A 17,916-nucleotide genomic window follows, 5' to 3' on the forward strand; every position below is an offset into this window, starting at 1 on the left:
TTTTTTTTTTCTTTCTTTTTTTTTTCCATTTTAATTTAGAACAAAAAGACAAATGACAGACATTTTCAGGAGACTAAACTCCAGAATTATTTCATTCTTGGGACACAGTGTGTTTTCCAGATTTCCATCAACAGCCGAGATTACTGCTTGAGAGCTAAGGACCCTGAGGAGTCACAGCTCTCTCGTAGCACCATGGTGGAAACCAGGACCGTGGACACAGAACTCGCAGACTGTGAACTGGGGAGGGACCCAAACCAAGCAGAAAGCCTCAAAGCTCTTGGAGACCTAGTTGGAGATCTGGGTCTGACAGCAAGGCTCCCTCCACAAGGATGGCAAAGATGCAAGAGGAGCCAGCTGGCTTGGGAGGCTGGAAACCATGAGGTGCATTTCCTTGGGCAGAGGACCCAGTGGGGCTATCCAGCAGCTCCAGACCCTAAAAGTCTCTGCACTTCCCACCCTGATGCTCTGTTCCAGGCAGATGTCTAAGTTGCTGGGCAGGTAAGTTGGCAGAAAGCCTATAAGGTTTCGGAGAAAATCTGGCTGGCAGGAAAGTTTTGAAACCTGTCTTACAGTAGAGGTCACATTGGAGCATGGGGGAAAGGGGGTGATTGACAGAAATTCAGTTGAAATGTTTTACATCTGAAAAAATCAGCATATTCTAAGTTGAAGACATTCTTTTGGAAAATTTCCATCACCTCTACTTAAATGACTATCATCTGACACAATCTAGCTTTCAGCCTTACAGAACTGGATCACCATTTGCTCCCCGCAGAAAGCCCTAATTGGAGTAATTTCTATGGCAGATTGTTTCTCAGAGCAAGCTTCATTTACCCATGGACAAAGATATTCCATTTAGCTCCACCATGGTGCTTACTGTGTTAGATCAGAATTATGATAAAAGGAAAATATCCCCCTAACACAAAATACCCTCTCCTGAAAACAAAATCCGTGGGATACATGGGTTATACAAGGTACCTTACAGCTATCAGGTAACTGAATGGCAGCAGCAACCTGAGTCCATTCCACCACGCAGACTTTCCCTTTTTTCCTTAAAGTTTTGCAGAAGAATTCACCATACCAAGTCGTAGCGGTTAAGAAATACCATTTGTAAGAAATCTGCCATCCAAATTTTAATAGGGTTTCAGCCACTTCAAAGCTGTTCATTTCTAACAGTTTTAATCCTTTTCAGCCGCTGGCTGTCTCCCTGCCAAAGTCAAGTCAATTAGTTAAGAAGTCATTAGAAAAGCCCTCAGATATGAAAGCTATGCCTTAAAGTCCATCTCTTTTGCGGCCTCTTTCAAAAGACAGGGCTGCTACTTTTGGCAGGGTTTCAGCCACTTGGTCTACCTGAAGGAGAAACACAAAATGAGCCTGAGTCATCTTGTTTTGTTTGATTGCATCCTCACCTGCTGCAATACGCTTCCTACGGGGAAGCAGACGAGCAGGTACCAGCAGGGCAGCAGCCACGGCTTCCGTGCTGGTGGCTGAATAATGAACCAGTTGCTTCAGCAGACTCGCTGTGACTCGTCATGCATGATTTTTAATGTCCCCAGGGATGCTGCTGTACGCTCTGGCCTTGCGCAGAAGCCTTGGTGATCGGCAGCACGTTAGGTCCCACCAATTCTCCACGCCAAAATCACTCCTTATGCCGGGGCCAAATGGTGCGCACTGGTTCAGGACAGTTCTCAGTGTGGGGTCCTGCGCAACCCACATCCAGATTTCCCTTCCAAGAGAAACACTTGGCTTGTTTCTGACGGGCCTTTACCTACAACGTTGGTGAGGAGTGGAGCAGGGCCCCGGGGCAAAACAGGGAGTGAACCAACCTGACAGCACAGCAACACCCAGCGACATTTATTTCCTTTTTTCTCCCATCTTCTCCAGCGAGCTTATCTCATGTTGCCATACAAGCTCTAACTCATGCCAAGACTCAAAAAAGGCCTGCTCTGAGCAGCCACGGTGTAAATACCCATCTCGGGGTGCCGCCACGTGCACCGCCCTCACTGGGTATCCCACAGCCGCGATTGCAGCAGCACCGAGGACAGCTGGCACCCGTGCTGCTGCCAAGCAGAAGGGGATCCCTTCCTCCGCAGCGGTGAGACGTGGGATTTGCTGCTGACGTGTCCCCTCGTCTCACCCAGCTGCACCTCAGTGAACAGCACTGGGGAACTAAAAGCAAATCTGGTCTGTAGCACGCAGCCCTCCCAGCACACACGAGGCAGAGACGGTGCGCTGGAAACTGTCTGACAGGTCCTTTTACCAAGCCTGTTTGCATCCTAAGGCAGGCTGTCATCAAACTTGGCACTGCAAAACAGAAACTGGCAGGGACCAAAGGCAAGAAGCATGCGCCTGCTGCAAGCACTTCCTCCCAGAGCCACGCATTTTGCATCGCAGCACAGCAGCAAACAATTATATCAAGCAACCCAAATTCGCTCAAATTACATATATTTACCCCTGCAGTAAGTCAGAATGGGAGTTGATTCACTCATCACTGCAAAGAAACTGGATGGAGTGACTAATGTGGAAATGATCATAATTTTCCCTGCCCTTAATTTTGAAACTGAATTTAAAAACACACAGCCTGATGATGGCAAAAGATGGGTTGTAAATATTTTGATATGGCAGCATGAAAAAGGAGGCTGAGTGTTAAAAGACATCACAGCAAGAAGCAGAAAGGGATGCTCTCACTGTACTTGCAATTTTGACACAGATTGTACAGCATCAGAAAGATACTGTCAAAATAGAAGAAATTTGGTAAATGGCTAAATGAACCAGGGCTGGAAGAAATGGGCTCATGTGAAAAGACCGGCAGAGCTACCATTTCTACTGCAAAAATGGCAGGTAGATAAATCCTCAAATTGCGAGTGCTCTAAAGTACAGGCAAAAAATTGGTTGAACTACAATGAGCTTACAAAAACAAAACAAAACTAAAAAATTACTCTTTCACAGTTTTGCCATGCAAAAGCCAAAGGAGGCGAAAAAACTACAAAAAAGTGCTTCTGAGCCAAAACACTGAGAGGAAACGGAGTGAGTGCAAATAGCTGGCATGCTCTACCTTTTCTAGGTGCCTTTTCTTTCCCCTTGGATTTGCCCAGTCCTACTTCTCCACCTTGTTCTTCTCCAGTACAGCAAACACGATGTTGTGTGGCCTCACGAAAGAATCGTGCAAAAGAACTGAGATGGGCATGGTTTATTTTATTGTTGCTTTTTTTTTTTTTTTTTTTGGCTAGCACTGCCTTGCAGTGCCATGACATTAGGACATCTGGGCACTGCTGTGAAGCCAGCCTGCACGTTACAGCCAGAAACTACTGAAAATCACAGCTCGTGGAGGGCTGCTCAGCACCAGGCAGGTTTCTCGCTGTGCCCCTGGGGCCACAGGGCCACCAGCAGTGGGTGGGATTGAGGTGGAGAGGACAAGGGACACAGCTGTCCTGGGGGACATGGTGGGGAGCCGGCTGTGTGCTACCTGCAGGGGGACACCAGCCTCGCTGAGAGAGGATGAGCTTACAGCAGGTGATGCCCAGCTGAAGAGGGAGAGGAAAAAGGACCAAATGCCATCCTTTCCCCAGCACCTGGTCCCATGCCATGTGCACGTCTGCTCTAGCTGGCTTCCTGGCACATCAGTCCTTCCTGCCCTTCCCTGGAGATGCTCTGATCTTCAGCTATTTGCAGTACGAGACCCAGTTTCTGTCTCACGTTGCACGCCAAGACCTACTGTGTGCAATCAGGCCCCAGTAGGGGCAAGTGTCCCCTGCCTGGGGAATGATGGGCTGAGCTCAGGGCTGTGTTCCTGCCCTGGGGGAGTCCTCGCAGTGCCAGCAGCAGGGACGGGGCTGCCTCCCAAAGAACTGCCAGAGGACATGATTGTCCCTAACCTGAGAGATGAAAAGCTGGCGAGATGGGGAGGAGGGAGCAGGGGGACGGTCGTTTGCTTCTTGCCTACTCTGTTAATCAGAATATCGGTACCTCACACGTGGCAACTGTGACCACGCTGCCAGCAGGGATAAATCAGCAGGAGCAGAGCTTGCGCTGCCCTCCTGGGGGCCATCTCTCCATCAGCATTGGCACTGGCATCCTGACGGCGCAGACTGGCAGATTTGGAAGAGCCAGGTGGAAAAAGTCCTGCACGTGGAGGCACAGGCACCCACCTCGGCATCTCTCTCTGTGCATACAGTGGACATTTTCCAGGATTTCCTGATGACCATTTGGACTGCTGGGAATGGCTCCTGGGCTATGTTGGTACCTGAACGGCACCCAGGCATTGCCCCTGCATGGCCTGGAGGGCCTACCAACGGCATAACACCATGGGTGATAATGTGAAAGTCATCGGGTCTGTGCCCTGGCCCTGGGTTACTGCACTGCTATGGGTATACGCTGGCAGCCTGCATAAGATTTCTGTCTTTCAAATGACCCTGTGAATCTGTTATTCCGAGTAATGCTGAGAAACAGCAATGGACAGCACATGGTTGGGATAACAGGTTTGCAGTGTTCTTCAAAGGCTTCACGGTGTCACCCTGACCTGTAGAGAGCCTGATATTTTGATGCCAACTTCACTGAGTGTAGCTTTGTTCCAGATAAGCTCCATAAACAATCTTCAAACTTTTTTTTTTTTAAGGGAAAAGCATCTGTCTGCTAACAATGCTGTTGTCATTGGAAACATAATTAAAACTTTTGTTTTTGTAAACTAGAAATAATAGTTAGAGGTATTCAACAGACTAAAATCTTCATTCTGTATGTATAGGAGTCATGATTTTTCTAACGAGATGGCTGTTTGAAGTGTGTTTGTGTGTCTCTGAAGAGAACTGAATAGTATGTATTGATGTTAATTGCAGAGCTGACAAGTTGTCCTACCCTGCTATTATGTTGCCTCCTTTCACATGATCCTAATTCATAAGCAATCTGAGAAGTTGTTTTGTTTTGTTTCAGACAGACCTCCCTCGGTGGGGACAGGCTTGATGTGTTCTGCCGCCAGTGCCAACACGAAGCTACGGAAAGCACAGTGCCTGCTCTCAGCCCGCGTTTCGGCTTTGGGATTGCATGGGTTTCCTGGAAGGGAAGCGGATTAGTTAGGAAACAACCCCTCAAAGCTATTATCTGCTTCGTGCAAAATTTCATTTGGATTACCACCCACTTCAGGAAAGTGTTAAACTCAGCACTTTATCCAGTCCTCAGAGAAGGAAAGGAAATGGCTGGGGGAGGTCTGGGGCTTTTACAAGCGCTATCACTGGCTGTAAACGCTCGCTTCAAGTTCATTTCCAGGCTCTCTACAAAATGGTCTCCTGGCATTGCAACAACACCATGACTGCATGAAATTAGCTGACTTGTAAGGGTACTGAAAAGCCAGTGGATGGTGACAACCGGGGCAATGTGTGTGGGTTTCTGGACCCCCAGACAGCTGAGCACTGGGGAGGTCAGCTTGCTCGCTGAGAACAGCCACCATGGCTGCAAGACATGCAAAGGCAGTGATCACATTGGGCAACCCACCTAAAATCCACACTCATTAGAGAGACCATCTGCAACTCAGAGAGGACGAACGGACCAGCAGACAGGGGTGGCAGTCCTGCTAACAGCACAACTAAGTCCTGGAAAACCTGCCATTAGGAAGCACCACAGGTTCTTCGTCTCGTTTGCATGCCTATGCATGGCAACACATCTGGGCCACATTTCTGCACTGAGGGGTGAAAGTCTCACCTTATCACATAAATGTACCAGCTGGAGCTTTAAGAAATCTGTCGAATACCACAAGATCTGCAATAGTATCACAACTGAAAGTGTTGGGCTCACGAGGCTGTCAGTCCATGCCAGAAATGGGATTTCTAACTCATTAGTAGGTAGCTGCAGATGAATAACTGAAATGGGAGAATAATTGTCAGGCAAAACAAAACAAAGCAAAAGGTGGCAGGAGGCCACATGAGAAGGCAAAAAAGTGAAGGTTTCCACTATTGAGGAAAGGGGAAACCAAGGCTTCCTGCTTTCAGCTGGGCCATCAGTATCACAGCCTCCATCTCTCTCAAAACATTGCAGAACTTTTGCATTTGATCTTGTGTGGCACGTAGCCTTGACAAAAGCATGCAGATGGAAGGGGCAGAGGAAAGAGCCACACATGCCTTTTTTCCATCATCCGAACGGTCTCAGCCAGGGGACGCTGGCACCTAGGTGACACGCTGTGGCGGTGTGCTATTAGCTGCAGCACGTTTGCTCAGTCACACAGCTGCAAGAACACTATCCTACGAACAATACTGTAGCAGTATATTTTCTCTGGTTTGCCCGTCCCTGGCACACAATAGCACATTGTTAATTACCACCACGCTCTATTTATAGCTCACCCCATGCAGTTAGCGGATACAGACTGAGTGGGATTTTCCTCTTCCTTCCCTTGGAGAAGACTGGCTTCATAGGAATGCCTTCTCCTTGTTCCTCTGGCCTGAGCTATGCAGCTGCAGATGCCAGCTGCTCTGGGACTGCAGCTCCAGCAGGAGCACCCTTTCCCTCCATTTCTTGGCAATCCCTGAGGAAACGGAGAAACCTCTGTGCTTAACACAGTCAAGACAGAGGTTAACTTCCATTGTGTGCACCATCCAGGAAGCCTGTTTGTCTCTCCTCTGACACAAATGCAAAAAAAATTACTGAAGAGTGTGAGGTTGAGTAGAAGAAACAGATCGCTGTGAGCTGCTGTTACGGTCACGGTGGTAAGAACACTTTCATTGCTTAGCTGTATGTACGAAACCCTCTGTGTGCCAACGCCTGCAAAAACAAACAGAAGACAAACTATTGGAGGGTCAAAATGCCCCTGTTTGCTGTTAGTCTGGAGAGAACCACTCCACTGAAAGGGAAGTGTGGAGGAGCTGGAAGTTTCCTGCCCAGTGCTGTTTGCTCCTCTTTGGGCTGAGCAAGCTAGCATGCCAGGGAGGTTCACTCTTCTCACCTTTGGCTTTCCCCTACAGAAATGGTAACGCTCTTTATTTTACCATAATCCAAATGGACAGAGTTAAGGTTAAATGCTATTGTTTCGCTTTAAAGAGAAAAAGTTTAGGAACTTATCATTCTCTTGATGATTTTTTTTTTACTTATATAACGTGTCAAACTGTGAAGCATATCAGTACACGCAGTCAAACAAGATGCTCAGTATACACAGGAGGGTTATGGCTTGCAGAGATGATGACAGTTTCATTCTTGCACTCAACAGACATTCACCCAGCAGCGCAGAACAGATCTTCCCTTTGTTCAGCCAACTGCGTTTACAGAAACACAGACGGACGACGCCTAGCTGTAACTAAACTCGCGCTACCCGCTATGGCAGGAGCCATAGCAACCGCTTGCGCGCTGCCAAGGTTTGGTTTAACACACACCTACACGCTGTCACACAGACCCGCCGGTGGGAGCGAACATCGCAAAACTCCCTCTCACAGCCTAAGGAGGAACACACACAAGAGCATGACAAGGGCACCAACATGGTGGCCTGGCTCTATACCTAGATGATCTTGGTCACATGAAAGGAAGGCTCTCTGCAAACTGTGAGGCTCCTACATATACCCTTGCCGTATGTACTCCCCCATCCCACTGCAGAAACAGGGACAAGGGGGAATCATTAGGTCAGGAGTACCCAAAGGCCCCGCTGCCCTGCTTCTTCCAGGTCAGCGAGCAAGTGCTGTCGTTAAATCAGGGTTTAATGTACAAACTGCCACTCGGTTGTTTCTGATTGTCCAGAATGTGTCTTTCTTTAAATGCACAACCCTCCATCTGGTACCCATTACCGGCCTGTTTCTTCGTGCATGGGTAACCAAACACAGGAGCTCACAGGGAGGACCTGGCCACACAGGCCTGCAGCTCCTCCAAGAGCCAGGCAGCCACCACAGTCTGCTCACCAGCTCCAGGGATTGTCTCCTTTTGTACAAGGAGACCATATGTTATTGTTACCCACAGCTAGGCTCTCCTTTGCCCAGGGAGCCAGATCTCTGAGACAGGATTAATTAGCAAAGACCGTAACAAGGAGTAATCAAGAGCAGCATTACTGAAGTGGGGTGGGCCCAGCCAGGGTGGGCCCAACCGAAAAGGTTCAGATCTGCACCATCAAGTCTCAGATTTGGAGTGCGACACATTTCAAACACCACCACCTCTTCCTCTCCCTTTCTTGCACGCCTATACCTTGCATCATCATTTTAACGTAAATCCACATACTGCATTTTAGGTTCACATCTAGATGTTTTCCTACCCTGTCCTTTCAGAGGTTTAGTTTTGTGTTGCTGCACCGATTACTACTGAGTTGAAACAATTCACTGATGTAGCTATCTATACAAAGAGTTTGTAGGAACAAAACAAAACAAAACAAAACAAAAAACATCAATAAACAGTAATGCCAATCGTAAAATCAAAAAAATGGTTCTTTTCCAGTTCCAACCAGCACAGACTGCAAAAACATCAAACTGTTCTGACTATGGCTCCTCAAAAGTATCTACCCATTGAAAAAGTGACAAGATGGCACAGGTCATCTCTACATTCAAGCTGATCAACACGCACACATTTATTTAAAACACTGCATTTCACGTATCTGTAACCAATTGTATAAGCAGTTAACCTTTGTATCCTCCTAAACCTTGAGCTGAAGCTCATGCTGTCTCTCACTGAAGGTGTCTGGCCACCGGTGTGTGATGAGAGTTCAGGAAAGCTGGCTGGTCTGGGAGCACTGCACTGACCCCCCACACTTCCACGTCCTGAGGGCACACGGGACTGCCTCCTCTGAAAAGCACGCCCCTCTTTTGGCTGCACCCCACTGCCATTCTCACCTGAGGGGAGCTGACAAAGACCCACCCCTGCCTGAGTCCACTCTCAATTTTCAGAATATCACAGCGTGTTTCTGGGTTTAGAGAGCGGCAACTGCCTTCACATCAGCATGAAAAGAAGAGCAGGGAAGATGAAACTATTCAGAATAATGTGATTTTAAAGATAAATGACAAAGGGCAAACCCCACATTTCTGCAGTTTGCCAACTGCTTTTCTTTCTAGATAAAGGATGACCACCATGTTAATAAATCATAGAAGGTCTACTGTTTCTTCCTCTTAGGATAAATTCAGTCACTGAAACTCATCTGTTTCTAAAGTCAAGTTAGTTTCACTAATCATACTAATGAGGTGGAAGGGGAACTCTGTTAATAACTTTTAAAATGACATTTTATATTTCAAAAATCAGACCCTAAGCATTAACAAGATTGGCCTGAACAATTCATAATACATCGGGTTATTTTTTTTTAATTTAGCTTCTATTTTTTTAGACACCAGGGGATATATTTTTCAATAGCTCTCTTTTAAAAAGTTAAAAGAATTCTTTGATATCCACCACATCAGAAGGAACTGTGGCTAAATAAGACACATTCAAAATAAAAACACTCAGCAGTTTTGCTTTCAAATGTGGCAAAATGCAGGAGGCCAGGACCAGGGCTCTGCCCATGTGTATCCTAAAGATTTCATTTGATCTGTTGTCACACTAATTTTTTGTATCAAACTGCTAGTTTGGCTGTATGTATGATGATAAATGGACATCCATGTGCCAAATACTCTGGGCCTTGGCTATTAAATATACATACTGTAAGTGTGAACATATACCTACTTGATCTGTGATGAATTTCTTAGAACAGCAGTTCCCACAGCCAGGTGATTAAGTGAGAGCCAGTGCTTTATTTGAAAGAGAACAGAACATTTTTAGCTTTTCTGGTTGCACTGGTCTGGAAGAGGAGCTTTTACCACATAAAGCTAAGAAATCTGAATGCAAAGTGTGGTACAAAAAGTGTAGTACCCATTGCAGATTTCTGGTCCATGAATGACTGGTATTAGAAAAAGTGATGCAACCAATTTGCTAGCAAGAATCCTGACTCCTACTGTGACCTTCATGAAACATCTAAGGCCATCAAAGGCTGCAGCAATAATCAAGTTTGCCTGTCGATATCCACTATGCACTTTCTATGAGATTATGCTCTTTGCTTCACCGTTGGTGAAGGAAACCCACCTGCAGTGTTTAAAAAACTGCAGAGAGAGTAGGCCCGGTGCTGCAAATAGTGCAGAAAAATCTCATAGCATGTTTTGAACCTGTCTACCTGGAGTTTCAGATGTGGGAGGATGTGCCTTTGGTACACATGGGGTGTCCAACAACAGGGACAGAACGAGCCAAGCAGAAGCAATCCCAGGAAGCCTGCTCCATGGCACCCCAGTGTGTCCGTGAGGAGGGCAGATAGTGACCCACATGCCAGCTGTGCCCTCAGCCCCAAACCCAAGCAGGTAGGCCAAAGACGTGACTGCAGCTCCAATGTGCTTTCATGGTTTTGTACCAAGCCATGGCCGTGTTTGCTGTCACATTGGCCAGATGCACTCCTTCAAACACCCATGCCCCTGATGAACTGAACAAGGAGCACACAGGACAAGGACTTTGTGGTTTTCTACAAGCCATTTACTCTGGGGCTGTCACTGCAAGTATCAGGAACTAAGGAGGTAGTGACAGACACACGCATACATACACACATATGTACACATACATACGTACATATTTTAGTCAGCTAGGAAATAACCACCACAGAAAGGACCTGATCTGCTCTTAGGGTGTTCACTCATGAATGCCCTTCCCCAGAAGCCAATCAGCCCAAATCAGTGGTTTCCAAGGCACCCCTTTGCCCTTCTATGTGAAACCAAAGCTGTTGCACATTATTCCCCCGGAGTGGAGTTTACAGGAAAGCTTTTGTGGGCTGGCTGGTCATCAAAATGGTAGGGGAAGAAAAGGGAGGAGCCATGAAAAATACTCATTTCTAATAAATCCTAGATGGTTTCACATCCCTGAGGCAGACTCCTGTTGCTTTTGGCAGGCAGAACACAAAAAATAACACCAAGTCACAAATGCTACTTCTGAGCAGCTTCCTGTATGGGCTTCGGATTTGCTTTGTTTTCTGCTATTATTATTATTGTTATTAGAGGGATGTTGTGGAAAAGAGCATAGGTGCATGCAAGGGGAGAAGTAGGAAAAAGCTAATCTGTCGTGTCATCACTCCTTTAATTCAAAGCGTAGAAACGCAGTCTTGTTAGAGTGTGAGGTCTGATAATGATAAGCCGGCACCACCTGAATAAACAGTCTGCGGGGCAGCTCATACCACAGCTAGTGAGAAGTGAGCGGTCCTCCGTCCGCTTTCTCCTCCAAAGAAAAAGCTAACCTTGAGAAAAGGGAAACGGGGCACACACCGCAGCACCAAACCCTTCAGCAGTGCAGGTTTCTGTAACAACTAGTGCCTAGAAAGGGGAATGATCTCAGCTTGGGCCATGGAAGGACCAGATGGGAAAGTCCTTAAATGGATAGATGCTCTTAAATCATGTGGGTGCGAGGAAATCCACCCAAAGTTACTTCTGTAATGGAAGCAGTGACGAACAAGCTCGTGAGTGGTCATCTCTGGGAATCTGTAGATGGGTGAAGGCCCAGAGGCTGGAAAAGAGTAAACATAATACCTTGTTTTAAAAGAGGGAAGGAAGAAGGTGTAAGTGAACTCCTGGTAACACCACGCTGGAAGAGGCTGCTTGCAAGAACCCTCTCTCCAGGATGGATGAACAAAATAGACAGCAAATTCAATAAGCTCAATGCAAACTAAACAAGATGCATATTAACTCATAGCTCCATCACTGGGTTGTTTAGGTTCAATGCTTCTTTAGTTGTGCCAACACAGCATACTCCCCAGGGCAAATCTTTGAATTGGCCAGAAGCACATACTTTATGCATTTATTTATCTGTATCAGTGACATCACTAGTGATATCATTGTTCAATCATGTCATTGAATCAATACATTCAGGGATCTGAGGCTTATTTTTTTGGGAAGGTGGAAGAGGAAAATAACCACGTGCAGACCATACATGGAGAAAACAATGCAGTACATTAAAGGCTTCCATGAAGCATAGTGGGGTTGGGGGGGGTGGGGGAATAAGGTTGTCCGAGCTGAAGGACTGAAGAATTAATATTTAAAGGAGGAATCTCAGACGAGCAACTGTGCCATGTCATAGCAAGGTAGCCGCTACAGACACCTCTGCAGTGCCGGATGAGAAGCGGGCAGCCTACACTTCAGAGGGGACTCTGAACCATTTTATCATTCATGATGATGTGTCTGACATGTGTTAACATGAACAGGAGCAGCCACTTCATAAATGGAGGCTACTGTATTCCAAAGACTTTCCACATTAAATCACTGGCACGGTAAATTATGCCATTATAAAAACCTGGGGTTTTACAGGGACCACCAAACTGATCCCATTCCCTCTCTGGCTGCTAAGTCCCCTGTCACTCATCTTTAGTCACAAAGGAAACATAGGCAATGCTCGACCAATGTGAGTGAAAATAAGTGATCTTCTCTTTAGTTAAAAAAACAAAACCAAACAAATAAAACCTCCACTCCTTCATCTTTAATTCAAACATTACACGAGCAAGAAGCAAGTGCTTCTTTCACAGACAGCTGAAGACTGAAATAAAAATGTACATTCACTCTCTATGTGACCCCATTGGTAGATCACCATACATTGAAACAAAACCAATCATAAAAGGGGTCTTGATTTGTTGAAAAGTTCTATAGGAAGTCTATAGTTTGGACGTGAACCCCATGGGGCTGAAGAGGGTTGAGAAGAAGTTGAGAAACAACAGGCAGGAAGAAAGCCACAATTTTGGTACAAAACCCAGAAATAACGGAAGGGATGGAAGCTCCTGAAAAATTTGAATGGGACACAAAGAGAGCGTAAAGACTCTGAAGTGTAACTGCTCTCTAGATGAATCATGAAATTAGTTAACAAAGAAAAATGAGATCCTACCCACAGACAGATGGGGCTACAGATGTACTAAGCTAACAGTCTGAACACCCCCTTGGCACAAACTCAGCTCAGGTGGCTTCACTAACCCAGAGGAGATTCTTAGGACACCATGTCTCATCTGCTGTGCACCACTGGATGTGGAAAGCCATAGAAGTGTCTTTAGGTTGGGGTTGCCAAGTTTCACCACAAAATAAAAACAAAACAACCCCCTAACCGTGCCTCTTTCTCTCCTCCACATGAAACACAAGACCTCTCACTACTGCTGAAAAAGCAGGAATGCTTTGCTCCCTAACTTTCTTTTCACTGATCTATGACACAACATGTAATCCGATATTTACAGCACCAAAACAAAAGTTGTAGAATTGTTATCTTTATTTATAATTTACTCTGCACCTGGATAACCACCTCCCTACTACAGAATTGCTCTAAGAGATATGACCATACTAGCAAAGAAGTTACTGCCCTCCAGCTATTCCTCTTGTATTTTGCATATGGATACGAATTACCTCTAATGATGTAAGATTATATTTATTTTGGGGGGGAAGAAGCTTTTCCTACCTGCTTTCCAAAAATGGAGGAAAGCTTTTGTTTTTTCCCCCAACATATTTTCTGTGCCAAAAGATGAAAGCCATTGACTGTTCTTACGTGTAGGTAGTCTGGCCCTTGTTCAACAAGGTATTTAAGTGTATGCCTACCTTTAAGTACGTTAGTAGGTTGACTGATTTCATTGGAATTAACTTTGTGTTTGTGGCTGATCCCATGCAACTTGATGAAGCAGGGCTAAGAGGTTTATTTTGCTGGGTACCAAGTATACCCAGACAAGCACAGGTGTATAGAAATTCCCTACAGTCAGAGCCATGAAACGACAGCCAGCCATTTTGATGATCCTATATCCGTTAGCTCACTCCTGAAGATTTTTTCCCCTCTTTATATAGGAAAAATATGCAAGAACTTGCAAACTGGTCATGGTGGAAAATAATCGAAGCATGTTCCTGTGGCACACTTTTCCCTCTCAACCCAACCTTGCCTAAAACAAATAAGCCAACAGGCAATGATGCAATCCTCCTGAATTTCACCTATGGACTCAGGACCTCTTCCTTTTAGTTTCTTCATGATTATGGAAGTTTATCTGTGTATGGCCCTTTTTCTTCCACAGAAGTCAGCTGTGTCCTGAAGCCTATTTCAGTTATGATAACAGCTGCTCTTCTCCTCTCTTCTTCCCCAGCCTCTTCTAAATTGCAGGAAGGTTCCTGTGGTGTGCTGGTTCTCCCAGCACTCAGGAATTGCTTTCAGTGACACTGAATATTGTGTTTAAAATCTATCCACAAACATGGAGAAAATGGGGAATGAGCGAAAATAAAGAAGAAACAAAAATGCCATTAGTGATGTTGCTTAATTTGATCATCTCAGGAACTGTCCTGTCATCACAAATAAATAAATAAATAAATAAATAAATAAACAAAACAAAACAAAAAAACACAAAACAACCCAACCCCAAAAAACAACCCACCCCAAGAGAAAACATTCACCATTCCCCGGATGAGATCATAAAACATAGGGGAAGCTATGTTAGGCTGCAGTCAGTCACGCTGCAGTCAGCTGAAAGGAGAGGGGCAGCAACATGGGGTGCTTTTGCCCTGCCACCAAAAGCACCACTGGGGCACCTGGGGGTCCCAGGCACCTGGGGCTCTCCACCTGGGCTCCCCTGAACCCTTCTGCATGCCACCAGCAGCTTCTGTCCTGGGGACTCCTCCATCTTTGAAAGCACTTTTTCTTTTATAGGTCTGCTTGAGGCTTGCAGGCAAATCTGGGTAGAAGCCTTATTTTTCCCATTTTCTTGTCTTTCTCCTTTGCCTTCTGGGAAAGTGGAGAAAAGAGTTCCCCTCCTTTCTAGGGACAGTCAGCAGAAAAAATGATATGATCTCAACAGACAGAATTGGAAAGATTGAGGCTTGGCTAAGAGAAGGCAGGAGAAGGGAGAAGAAAATGACTGCGCCCCTGATTTTATAGATTGTGCTCATCTGTGGTTATTAGTGTGGGGCTGAGCACCTTCCCCACTGCATACCTTCCAAGTCTTCCTATGGGAATAAGCCATGAGGTAAGGAGTGAGGAAACTGCTACCAGAAACCTAAAGCTACCCTAGCCAAATATGAAAATTAAGCTTTCCTCTTTGCTGCTCACCTAGACTCCGGTTCCAAAGGATCTGGAAATATTATGGTCTTACGTTTTTAAAGAAAATTGTTCCATCGTGGCTCAGAGCGCTCCAGGAGCAAGCTGCATTACCGGGTGTCACATCTGCTATTACCTGCATGCCAGAAGATTATTCTCTTGCTGATCGTACGCTGCTCAGAGCTTTAAACACCAAGCTCACAGCCATTTCCCCTCCCTTCCCCCAGAACATAATGACATGAAAACCGGTGTGGTGTGCTGAGAAATGACTACCAGATGCCACCCCGGAGATGGGCTCCATTTTATGGGTGAATTATCCTTAACATGCAACTGGCAACATCCCCTGTGAAATGAAGAAGACCGCCTTGAAAATTAACGTTCAAACATGTTCAGCACTTCTCTTCTGTTTCGTTTTACTCCTTTCCCTGTTCTTCCCTGTACTTGTGCATGCCCATGCATGGAGTCAGCAACCCCATAACAGAGTCTGTTGTAATAACCGAATTAGTGCTCACCTTCCTCCCGACAACAGAGGAGACGGTACCTCTTTTGCTATTTCTTACCCTAAAGCTACCAGAACAAACACACCCACTCGCTGTCTCCAACCAGGGCCAAAAAAGTAGTACGTAATCACATACTCTGGAACTAAATGCTCCAGGGGCAAATAAACAGACAATTAGGTGCATGACAACCTGGAGAGCAGCTGAAATGAAAGAGGACATTTGATGCTCACTTCTGGGTTTTTCCCCTTTATCAGGACTGGCTTGCACTTCTCCTGGGAGAAGTAGCTGTGTGCTGTGAAGATAAGAGTTGGTGACAGACCGGCCCAGGGCTCCTCTTCCCAGGTCCTCACAGTGAGCGCCGCGGAGCACCAAAACCATCACGGTGCCATTCTTCCATCTTTTCCTGAACAGGGGGAGGGAATTACTGACTCAGTTTCACTCACTGTGAACATTTTGACCAATTCCCACAGAGCACCAATGGGGGATTTGGGTTTCATCTATCTGCTTTCCTCCAGGTCATCCCAATGTCTTGCTCCCCGGTCACCTGCCCTGAGAGTCCCACATTCAACAACAATGAATCCATAATGTTAAGTTGTTAAACACATATATGTAGTAAAGACCCTAAAATCATGGCTATAATGTTGCCTAAATGAATAACACGGCAATCTCCTCCTCGATTTCTGCCAGTAAATGAGATGTTCCCCTGTAGCTTTATCTCCCCAGGCCTTCAGAGCTCTGTACTGACACTATTCTGGTTCTGCTTTGATGCAAGACTGGCCACGCCTGTCAAAAATCTCAAAAAAATAAATGCTTAGACCCACACAAACACACACTCACGTATGAATAGTGACAGATACGGTATGCTCCAAGTATTCAATGTCTTAAAAATCCAGTCTCACTTATAGCCAAGCTAAAGCAGGCCAGTGCATCTCCTCCCTCCAGCTCCCCAGTAGCTGTGCATGCATCAGGTACATAAGTAGGTAAGGACAGGAATGCAGGCATCAAAGAAGTGCACCATTGTAGAGAGCCATGGTCTGACAGATGAAACCCCCTGAACTTTGTGTGTGCGGCAAGTATCTAAACTCTGTAGGCTCTGAAGTGAGTAGGAGCTGACAGACAACAGAGCCAGCACCAGCACATTTCTGACAGCAGTGGCATTTGTTTTGTACCTCATCGGGTTTGGGAAGGAGGATAGTGGAGGGAAGGAGGAGGAGAATGAAAAAAAAGGGAAGATAGTGAGGTAGAAACAAAGCAAACTGCTTGTTATTTCTCTCAGGACCATCCCCAAACCCGTTCAGCTCACGTTTCCTCAGTTGCTCTGCTGCAACACGCATGACCTATATTAAAACAGAAGGTGAATTGCGGTATTTTCTCCTCCGTGGCAGGACGGAACATGCCACGCTGAGATACCCAGGCTCTCCATTTCTGGATAAGCCGAGTGATCCACGAGATGAGCAGCAGACAAGCAAAATGCAGGTGTGAATTTCTTTGACATTTTGGTGTCATTTTTAGGGAAATCTCCTCTTCTGCGTATTTCTGAAAGTCTTACGTGTGTCCAAGAGAAGTTGCGCCAATGTGTGAATTTACCCGTGTCACTACACGGGAAGAAAGTAACTGCCAGGAGCTCCTCTCTGCACCCTACAGGCACTTTCCTAGTGCCATGGGGTGCTCTGGGTCCCATCATGGGCAAAGGCAAAGGGGAGGGCTGCAAAGGGAGGGTCCCTTGCAGCGCAGTGGGTTCACGGCATGGCGTTGGTGGTAACTGAACTCTTACACCCCGTTTTTGGGCAGGGGGCAGGACCCAGGAGGGGAAAAACAGCCTAAAGGCACACCTGAGCTAGAGAAAAGCTCCTCCACACAGAAATTCTTTAACATGCAGACTGATGAAAGGAGTGGATTTGTTCACAGGTGAAGTTTTTAACCAGGAAGAACTTAATAGCAACACCTACAAAAGGGATGGAAGGAAAATGATCCTATTTTATTATAGGCAGTCACTTGGAATTAGCTTTATCGTATTTAACATGAAAGTGGAACTAACTTCAAGGTTGAGAGGTCTGTGGCTGAGCTGTAGCTGCCAGTGCAGCTTATTCCTTGAGAGAAAAACAACTTCCAGAAAGCAATTGTAAAAACCATGGTATGAGAACGCACAGGGCACAACTAAATGCAGTGACATCCCTGGAAACCCCTACTGTACAAGAGCAGAGAAGCCACAATTACCTATATAAGCATATGGTCTAAATCCATGCCACAAAGCTAGGCAGAGTTTCCTATAGCATATCCCCTGATTTATTATTTTTTTTCTCTGAAATGAAGGCAGAAAATAATTGATAGAATTTACTTAGAGAAACCATATTCTTGCCTACAAAACTCTCTGCTGCATTTTGCAGAACTGAATAAGCACCACAAGCAATTGTCGAGTGGTATGGATATT

The 17,916-nt window shown here is 45.8% G+C and overlaps 1 protein-coding gene and 1 long non-coding RNA gene across 4 annotated transcripts in view; both read right to left on the minus strand.

The window, feature by feature from the left end:
• The window catches only part of NHS (NHS actin remodeling regulator), a 251,881-nt gene that overhangs the window by 118,749 nt on the left and 115,216 nt on the right, over nt 1–17,916 (minus strand). The gene's annotated exons all lie outside the window — the stretch shown is intronic.
• LOC136786747 (uncharacterized) overlaps nt 1–17,916 on the minus strand; it is a 132,510-nt gene continuing 114,594 nt past the window's right edge. The window contains exon 2 of the long non-coding RNA XR_010826238.1: nt 1–17,916. This exon is cut by the window's right edge and continues 69,558 nt beyond it. This is a non-coding gene — a long non-coding RNA (uncharacterized lncRNA).

Source organism: Anser cygnoides, chromosome 1, assembly GCF_040182565.1.
Source record: "Anser cygnoides isolate HZ-2024a breed goose chromosome 1, Taihu_goose_T2T_genome, whole genome shotgun sequence".
Taxonomy (NCBI): domain Eukaryota; kingdom Metazoa; phylum Chordata; class Aves; order Anseriformes; family Anatidae; genus Anser; species Anser cygnoides.